Below are 10,766 nucleotides of genomic sequence, written 5' to 3' on the forward strand. Positions count from 1 at the left end.
TGGAGAGGATTGAGATAAGAGTGTATCTCTCCATATTTTACTGGAAGTCTTAATTTCTTAACTATTTGTGTAGACATAAACTGACTAGGAAAATTAGCTACTTGCATGAAGTAAATTTCAAAAATGGAAATTATCTCGAATATATGTATTGGGCTTTGCCTCAAACAATGACAAATATGTTTTTCCTCCAGCTGTTCAGGGGACTGAGGCAGGAAGATCCCTTGAGCTCAGGAGTCCAGCCTGGGCAAGAAAGCGAGATGTCCTCCTTGAAAAAACAGAAAACAAACAAAAACAATGTTTCTTCATTCAACGTCATTGCCCTAACTTTTCTTTAGGTTAATAAGGCTGCTTCCTGCTCATTCTTTCCCTACCATTCATAAAAACATCTATTAAAGTGACTAAGAGATTTAAAAGAAACAAAACAAAGTTTATTTCCTTAAACATAAGCCTTAAACTAAACAAGTTTACTTAGGAAGACGTGTTTTAAAACACTGAGAGGATATTTAGGGCTATAATATACTAACACCAACTCATGAGCATTATCAGTCCTTTGTATCTTGGAGGTGTGGAACAAGTAAACTGAGGCACTGAAATAATATTTGCCTTCACATTAGTCACTGCTTGGTCACTTAGAGATGTAAATTCCAGAAGATATACAACTTGTAAAAATTATCTTATTCTTTCTAATTGGATTGTGAAATATCTAACACCGGCTCCATTTCTAAGAAATCTTAATGCAAACCTGAGAGAATGGAAATACTGCCAGCGTTGCCTTTTAAAGAAACAGGGAATTTGGCTGGTTGATATCCCTGGACTAATCATCTACAATGTGGAAATAGTAAGAATCATGGCACAGAGGTTGATACACTTAGGCGAACAACATAGTGAGTGAATTAAACTTGCACTTCTTTTAAAGTTTGTCACATACCCACAGAATTCATGAGGAAGTTCTGAAAGGATCATACACTCCCAAAATTTACAGTCAAAATGATCGGAGGTAATGTCTTTTTCACAGCATGCAATTATAGATAACAGAGGCCCAAATTGGTGAAGCCAGTGAGAGAGTGAACTAAAGAAAGACTCATTGTATCTACCTTGCACTTGTGTATTTCCTATCTAAAGATTTCTGTTAGCGCCCAAATCTCCCACAGGATCAGGAGAAAATGAAACCAGGATATTTACATTTCCCATACTTCTCATATGGAAGAAATGCGTTTAGTTCCAATTGCTGTTGTCCACTGAAATATCGGCATACACATTTGGAATGTTTTACTTGCATGAAATAATTAAAATCCATGGTTTTGAGGGTCATGGAATTGTTTTTGTTTATCCTGTGACTTCTGCCACTGCTCATCACGAGACTTTGCATGAGTAGCATGAGTGAGGAATGTTGCCTTTGGTTGTCTTGTATCCTGTGCCTAAAATACAGACTGTGATAAAAAAAAATACTGAAAACACAGCAATGTTGGACGCAAAGCAAAAGATGGTGATTTTGGTAAATGCTCTTTGTTTCCTGTGAAAATAACCCCGGATTTTGTTTTCTTTAATTTTAATTTTTTTCCTCAAATGTTTGAAGTATATCCCATGTTGGACACCAGTCAAATTGTAGCATTTGTTGTCACATGCAGCATGTTCAGAAAATCTGCTTCAGTTTATTTTGCATGATGTCATGCTACACACAACCATCTTAAAATGTAGCTTTTCCTGAGGGAGCTGATGAAAAACATGACAACATGTGCAACATGGCTAGAGTTAACTTTTGGAACTTAAAAATATAGGTAATAAGAACAACATTTCCCTTTAAGTTTTAAAAGATGTGTAGAGTCTAGGTGAGTTTTGATGGGTAATTACTTGTTTCTCTCATCTTTCATGGGGTTTGACCTTTCCAAACCATCACTGGTAAGAAAACACCCAGATTTTACCTTCAATGAGTCGTCCTTTGGGAGAGTCAATGTATATATGGCTTGCCAATCAAAACTGGAGTCCACCCTTTATGAGTAGTTAACCCTAAGTGGTCATTGTTTACATGCTTTGGATAGAATTTCTTTTTAAAAATTTATTTTTGGGGGTAGAGATGGAGTCTCACTATGTTGTCCAGGGTGGTCTTGAAGTGGCCTCAAGAAATCCTCTCACCTTGGCCTCCTAAGTCACTGGCATTACAAATGTGAGCTATTGCACCCAGTCTGGGTAGCATTTTAAAGCTACTTTTAATATCTTTTGTCGTAGGGAGTTGAGGGCACCATATATTTTATTTAATCACAGGTTGACAAGAGTAGATGGCCTTATGGAAGTTTAAAATCCTCTTAGCATTTTGTCAGAATTCCTATCAGCTCTTTTTATACTTGATGACTTATTGTTTACTTGATGTCCTAATTGTCACATAAGAAGTGGAAGAAGTTATGTCATCATAAGTGCTTGATGGAGAAGGGAATTCCTACAGGTCAAGAAAAGGGAACAAGAGTAATTCCTGGCATTGTGACTGATATGGTTTGGATGATCTGTGTCCTACCCAAATCTCATGTTGAATTGTAATCCCCAATGTTGCAGGTGGAGCCTGGCGGAAGTAATTGGATCATGGGGGCAGTTTCTAATGGTTTAGCACCATTCCCCTATTGTGGTTCTCTTGATAGAGTTCTCATGAGATCTGGCTGTTTAAAATTGTATAGCACCTCCCCTATTCCTCTTCCTCCTGCTCCTGCCCTATAGACATGCCAGCTTCCCCTTTGCTTTCCACCATGATTGTAAGTTTCCTGATGCCTCCCTGAGAGCTGAAGCTGCCAGGCTTCCTGTACAGCCTGCAGAATCACGAGTCAGTTAAACCTCTTTTCTTTATAAAGTGCCCAGTCTCTGGTATTTCTTTACAGTGGTGTGAGAACAGACTAATACAGTGACCCATCAGTAGATTGCAATTTACTAGGTAAAAAAATTTAAAACATTTTTTAATTTAAGGAAGTCAGTATAATAAACAAATAAAAATAATATTTTACATAATGTTCTCTAGTTCCTTCCATGTTGCAAATGACAGGATTTCATTATGTTAAGTGAAATAAGCCAGACACAGAAAGACAAATGTTGCATGTTCTCTCTATATGGGAGCTAAAAATAAAAACCTGAATTCATGGAGAGGGAGAGTAGAATGATGGTTACCAGAGGCTGGAAAGTGTAGTGCAGAGAAGGAATAAAGAAGGAATGGTTAAAGGGTACAAAAATAAAGATAGAAGGAATAAAATCTAGCATTTGGTGGCATAATAGGGCAGTTATAGTTAAGAATAATTTATTCTATATTTCAAAATGACTAAAAAAGTGCAATTGGGATGTTTCTAACACAAAGAGATAATAAATGCTTGAGGTGATGGATACCCCAATTATCCGAATTGGATCGTTGAACATTGTATGCTGTGTCAAAATACTACGTGTACCCAATAAATATGCCCAACTAGTTTGTATCCATAACAATTAAACATTTTAAAAAATAATATTTCAGGATTCATTCTTTCTTTAAAAATAATTCCAGGGAAACTCAAAAAAAGTACAATTAAAGATGTGTCCAGAATCCTTTAACTTTGTGACTGCTGCCATTCTAAGTCATTCTGAGAGAGAACTAGAAAATTCGAGATGAATAAGCACATGTGTGCTCCTACACATCACCACACTATCACAACTGCAGGAACTCTAGACAAAGAACAATTAGACTTTTAGAAAAATATTGCTAATGATGTGCTACAGGATATCTACTTACTCTCTGTAATTATTTGGGGAACTCCTTGTAAGTTCTTGTATGGATATGTCTTTATTAAGATCATTATGTCCAATAATTTACTTGCATCCATGCTGCTCCCATTTTTCTAAGAAGAACCTTTACCACTCTCTTCTGGGGAGGATTTTATTTGTGTAGGGCAGGGGGCTTCTTCTTTTCTATTGCTCTTCTGTCATGTTTTTCTCTTGACTTATTACAGGACATGCCTCACAGACATTTGGAACTTAACTGGCCTTTATAGTTTGCTTTTTCCCAAAAAGTCACATGAAGGGCTGAAAGTTCCCTAAAAGCATGTAACTTCTTTCCTAATCAATTATAACTGTTTTCCTTCAACCCCACCTGTCTTTTTTCTCAAAATAAGGCAGAGGAAAATGATCAAAAATTCCTGCTGCTATTATATCATGGGTTTTGGTCAGCAGACTGTGTTAATGTGAACAACTTCTGATTTTTTCATGACCTATGACTGTCATTGGATGCGTAGAGTTTGGTTATCATTGAAAGGCTCTGACTGGGAGGTAGGGGAGCTCCATCAACCAAGGAAGGGGACAAAGGAGTGAGGTTTTAGCTGGAGATCCATAGTAGATTGTACCTCACTGGTTATTGGTCAAGAAGACTTATTCTAGGGTGTAGAGAATGATACAGACAAATTGCTTGCTTTTTTAATGGTGCTGTAAAGCATAATAATCTTATGGTGTAGATAGAGGCCAAACCTCTGGGCTGGGGAAAAGCAACACATTTAACAGCATCTAACCTTGCACAGAAACATAGAATGCTAGGCAGGTGCCAGCAAGACACTAGGACATCAGTGAGGAAGCAGCTTCCTTGTGTGACTCCACAACCTGGCTTTTGGACCTGGGAGTATTTTAGTGGCCAGAGGAACAGAATACCTTTACAAATCACCAGGGATTTACTTTTTAGCATCAATGATGTCATGAAGATTAAATAACAAAATAGAACAAAAACAAAAGCAGTCGATGTTGCTACCTTTGAATAATTTTCCTGTTGAAGGTAGTCAGCCTAAGCAAGTGCTTAGAGACCAGTTGACCAAGCAGCATTGACTCTGATGCTGTTTTCCATTTTTATCTGGTTTGTTGATAGTATGTTGAGACAAGTTTAGGCAGCACACTCACGTCCATACAAAGATAGAAGATAGTTTATGAAATCTTATGAGAGAGACCAAAACAAATATTTTAAACTTTTTCTCCAGAAAAAGATTAGGCCTTCCAAAATTCTACTGCTTTACATATGACAGGCTTTTCTTCTATAGCGGTACTTCTCCAAGCCTTAAAATCATTTTATGAGTAATTACACAAAATTCACTAGGTTATTTTTCTCTTGAGGCCCTCTCCTGCCCATGCCAATTAATCTACCTTCTTCTGAATCTATTCACTATCTTACAGGAAAAAAAATTACATACATATATATGTATACATACACACACACACACAATCTTCATACACACACACACACGCACACACATACACACACATATATAACTCCACTCAGTTTTTGTAAATAGAAATATTTAAAAAATCTGTACTACATTATAAAATCTAAATATTTTTAAGTTATGTAAACTTGAATATCTCATCTGTAAAGTGAGTTTAATTATATCTACCATTCAAAGATATCGTAAAGATGAGAGGAGTTGTGTAAAGCACCTAGTCCGGTCCCTGACATGTGGTAGATGCTACATAAATCCCAGCTCTCATTATTAATATTATTTATATGTTTTCTAATGTGCAAGTAAGCCACGTCACATAAGGCACTACATTTAAAACCATAGGTTGTGATCAGAGCTAGGTCATGAAGTCAGTTTTGTGGGTCATGGTAAGAATCAAAGGAAAACAGAACAACAGAAAAAACAATCTCAGAGTTCATTACCATAAAAAGGTAAGGAATGTTTTGAGAAATTATTGTTCTGGTGTGTATAGTGCGTAGTCAGTATTTGTGTTTGTATTTGTGCTGGGCCAAGATTTCCACAGGGCATGTTCAAAAAACATTGCAGGCCATTGATAGAGAAACGGATGGAGAAGTGGCAGGAGATGTGACAGGCTGGAAGATGTGTCTAGAATCTCACAGCTGGGAAGCTTGTGGTCCTTCCAGCTTTGCCCCATTTACAAGACTGGGAGAGCGTGCTATTCCAAGGCCAGGAATTTATTCCTCTGCAGACATTTCTGGGGCTGATGACTAGGGAGGACTGGGAGAAAATCACCCTAGGATGCAATGGATGGTGGTACCAGAAGCTCAGGCCCAGGAATTCCCTGGTCAAACATGGATCCATATGTCCTAGAGCATTGGGGATGGGAAGTCTGACTGCCAGGTACTCATGGTGATCCCACCATTGATCTGGTAGCAATAAAGCTCTGGGATCTACCTACCATGCTCTTCTGCTAGTCTCCAGGGACTTGCAGGCCATTGTCCCCTCTATTGGAATGAAAGCCAGGATGAATAAAGATCCAGATCTGTGGGTGAGATGCAAAGATATGCTTTCCTCCTGCCTGTACCTTAAAGAATCTGGTGCTAGCCTCTTCATGGGGCCAACGCAAGAATTAGGCCTCTCTATTTTTCGGTTAGAAAAGAATGAAATAAATCTTTTGTAAATTCCAAAACCTTGTTATTTAAGATCAGATATCTTACAGTGTTCTGAAGAAAGAATGTATAATCAAGATGTGAGCAACAGAATGTGATTAATTCCTGATATTATCATGAAAATGTTAAATTATGATTCAAGAAGTTCTGACTGTACTTACTAAAGAAAATATTCACCCAAATGAAGACTGAACAGACAGGCTTCCACTAGAGTGTGGAAAAGAGTTCATCTGTTCTTCATGATCATGGAGGTGCTCTGCACCTCACAGGCTCCAGGGAAGCTGTGGATCTCAGGGAATCACACACAGAGAAGGAGGCAGTTGCTCACAGGGTTCACAGAGAAAATGATGTCAGAGATTCCAATTTCTATTCTGCCCCAGGCTCAGGTTCAATTTTAAGACCACTGGAGTTATCTCTGGGCGCAATGCTATAGTGTCAAACACTTGGAGGCTATGGAGAACTTAAGCCAGGGGCCTCATGCTTTGGGCCACCTTCTGATTACCTGGCCTTCCAGGTAACTAGGCTTGAGGACCACCCACCATGTGTCACTGCCCTCTTTCCAGTCTGTTTTATGAATCATCTCCTCCTGTCATTCATCTGTCCCTGGGGCTGGTCAGTGTCCTCCTCCTGCCTTGAAGGGGATGGAGCAGAGAAGGATGATGCACTTGTTACATGGAGGCTGAGTAGAGCACCATGAAACTATTCTGCTTTGAGGAACTTTTACAGGAAAATTACATCTACATGTAAATTTTTGTGCAGGTAACATATGCACAGACTCACTGCTCTTTCAGAGAGCTTGGAATCACATGGGCTACAGGTGAAAAAGAGTACAGCAGGGAGGAGAGAAACCTCACAAACAAAGCCACTGTCCATACCTGAGAGGGAGATGGTGCCCTGATCTCCTCTTCATCCTCTTCCAATGGCTGAGATGTGCATGCCTACCTCTCAGGAAGCCGACCTCTCAGGAAGCCTAACATAACACGTTAATGAGATAAGAAAATGACTAACATTGCACATATAAGTGAAATTAATGCAAAAACATCAGAAAAGTGGTATGAGAATGCATTATTGAGATGCAAGTGCCCTATTTCTAAATATATGTTGCTGTATGTTTTACACACACACATATGTACACATACAACCTATCTACCCACCCCACCCCAGCCACTAGTAAGGGGTTTTCCAAGTCACATTTTGGAAATCCTGCATTATTCAGGGTGATATTTGGAAGAGTGCATAATTGGCTGCCTTTTGAGCCAGTGCACACATTTAACACAGAATTGAAGTTTTAGCAAGGACTAGTCATTCCAGGATGTGACTGTGTGTTTCCACAATAGTCCTAGACATGTTTGAATGGGAAAGCAATCCAATGTATTACAGACTCCATATATTTAGCTTTTGTTACCCACTTTTTTGTGTATTTTTAAAATATGTTTTATACTCTAAATCAAGGGCATTTTGCCAGGACTTCCCTCAGAACCTCTTAAAAAGTCTGTGCATTTGGAGGTAAATGAAATCCATGTGTTCCTGATTTATTCTCACTTTCTTCATCAAAATGTTACTTTCTACAAGGCACTTGATCATCAATAAGCTATATGAGATTTTTAAAGGCCTTTTTTTCCCTAGAAAAGGGAAACCACATTTGATCAATAACATAGTTAGTTATAAAGCCAAAGTTACACAAGAATTTATGAAGATATATTGTTTTACTATTTAACTTTAATAACTTAGGCTATAGATATTTGAAAACTCACCAATCATTGTCAGAAAAATGCACATTTTTGTTTTTTTCCATAGGCTAAAAATTCTATTTTTTGTTTGTAAGATGCACTTTATCTTCTCTTTAGAGTGACTTTCTAAAAAATCTGGTCCGAGATCTACAAATGTAGTTATCTTACATTTCAATACATCTGAATACATATACCTTTACAGAAGAATCCTAAACCTGTAAACGTGAACACATAGTCATAATATATAGTTCTATGCACATAATATAATACAAGACAGTATGTCTCTGTAGGCTCAGAACTCACCGAAGATGACGGAGATGTCTTTCTCATCTTGGTATGCACAAAGTAGGTCCTTGATAAATATTTGTGGACCAAATGGAAACATAATTAAAAATAACAGTAAGGAATGCAGTTATAGAAGAGAGTCTGCTGTTTCAGACCACAAAGGGATGCCAGTTGAACAAGAAAGAATATGTCAAGAAGACAAGGCAATACACTAACTCATACTACAGTCTTATTTCAAAATTGATTAAAAGTACATGGCTGAGGGCAGGAGGGAATGGGAGATGTTCTCAATCACACAGCTGTTTAGCCTTCCCCAGCATAGCCCTTTGTTGAGAAGAGGAGTTTGGAGTTGGAGTTGGTTACAGGGCTGGAGATTAATTTACACTCAAACTTTTAACATGAACATCATCATTGTACTTCAGAAATAACAATATTTTTGTTTGTCTATGTAATATTTATACATACATATACACACATACATATACATAAATGTAACATAAATATATATAAAAATATGTGTTTGTTATATGTATTTGTTCAGCTATATATATCAATTCTACATGTAAATCGGTGTGACTGTAATATATTCACAACATATATGTAATAAGAATTTCTCTATATATTATTTATAAAGGAGAACAAGGTAAGACAATACCATTGCAGTTCATATATTCCTTTCACATCCATATTATTTACCTAAAAAACATTATTTTCTTTTGGACCCTTCAAGGAGACTAGACATGATTTCTGATGTCTGAGGCTTGTTCATACTCATAATGTGATGGGAATTACTGAAGTGTAAAACACGAAACTCCCTAGAGACACTCAAGAAACTTAAACCCTCCCTAATTGATAAAATCAAATTTCTAGAATCACAAAAGAATAAAGAAAACTTGTTTGAAGGCTAGATTCCCCATCAAAGATTTTCATTGGATTATTTTTTAAGCTGCAAAGACTATGAAATGAGACCGAAATGAGTTCTGAACAGCAACACTTTCCCACATACCGGCATTCCTGACTTCTAAACATAAAGCTATCCATCAGAGTGTCAGGCGCACAGAATTCCATTTCCACGGAACCCTCATTCACCTTTATGCAAAATTGCTGATTCATAGCAGACATTGTGAGGAATATTTAGATGTGTAGCAACTCTCAGTTCTAAACACTGGACATGGAGAAAGGAACTTGTGGAAAGCAGGAACTGGTATAATTTGCTATGGGACAAGACTTCAAAATGCAAATAACAGAGGAATAATAATGCTCTTAGTCATTTAAGCCTTAGTGGATATTAGTTTAATCAGGGATTCTGTCATTCTCATTAAAATTAGCTTCTTCTTTTAGCCTTTCTCATCACCCACCCCTGCAGAGATTTTATAGTGAAAATATATCACACAAAAACGTCATTGTGGAGGTACGGAGTGGGAGTGGGGAGCGGGTAAGAACTGCACAGCATGGTTTGAGAGACAATTGCCAGTAATAAAAAAAATAAAATGTGAAAGTATATCCCAAATGAACTTGATCTGTTTTGGAATTTTGACAAAGCCACACCAGGCACCAGAAAACTGTCTTCTTTCTCTGTCTTCTTCCCTCCCACAGTATACCATGACCACCTGCTCCTAGAAGATTCATAGGACAAAGTCCAACACAGCACTGTGGTGATTTCATCTCCATGGATGGTTTATGGGTTTCTGTTTCATATATTACCCAGCAGTGATTTCTGTAATAGAATCAGGGTAGATTTAGAGACTTCCTTTTATAAGCTCATAATGATTTCCAAGTGATTACAGAAACTATTTGTTTTTTTAAATCAAACCAGTTAGAGGAGAGGAAGATCTTCATTTGTCAGTTATTGGGCATATGTAATACATTGTGCACTGATCAAAGCACAAGGCAACAAACAATGATGAATCAATTGTCTCCTCTTTCAGGAAATCACAGTCTTGTAGGGAAGATGAGTGTGCAAATACATGAAGACAATTGAATGTTAAAGGTATTGCAGATGTTCATGCAGTTTGGTGTGAGTGCTGCAAACAAGTAAGGCCAGCTGAAAATTTGTTTGGATGGTAGAAACTTTTCCAGTATTCAATATTCACAGAAAAAGTGGATTCATAAAATCCAGTGGTGTTGCAATGACTGACTAGTGACAATGGAAGATTATCTAGACGAATCGGTAGCAAGAATGTCTCCATTCACATCCTGATTACATGTGAGTTCCTAGGATCTGTATCCCAAAGTCAAATATCTCCAGCTCATGCATGCAAATGTGCTAATGGGCAAGAGTGGGCAAAAGAGACAAGCCAAAATGGTTTCCAAGCGAAGGCACTTTGGACATGAGAACAAAAGAAGATACATATAAGTGTAAAAGACTAAAGCCAGTTAGTAGCGCTCTCTCTATATATATA

At 37.6% G+C, this 10,766-nt stretch overlaps 1 long non-coding RNA gene across 6 annotated transcripts in view; it reads right to left on the reverse strand.

The window, feature by feature from the left end:
* Positions 1 to 9,422, reverse strand: part of LOC118154590 (uncharacterized) — a 56,420-nt gene extending 46,998 nt beyond the window's left edge. For all 6 annotated transcript variants that reach the window (XR_013519343.1, XR_004744670.3, XR_004744671.3 and 3 more), the window contains exons 1-3: positions 9,371 to 9,422; positions 8,383 to 8,431; positions 7,225 to 7,319 (exon numbers count right to left, since the gene is read on the reverse strand). This is a non-coding gene — a long non-coding RNA (uncharacterized LOC118154590). The remainder of the gene's footprint in view (positions 1 to 7,224; positions 7,320 to 8,382; positions 8,432 to 9,370) is intronic.
* Between the last annotated feature and the right edge of the window lie 1,344 nt (positions 9,423 to 10,766).

Source organism: Callithrix jacchus, chromosome 6 (assembly GCF_049354715.1).
Source record: "Callithrix jacchus isolate 240 chromosome 6, calJac240_pri, whole genome shotgun sequence".
NCBI lineage: Eukaryota > Metazoa > Chordata > Mammalia > Primates > Cebidae > Callithrix > Callithrix jacchus.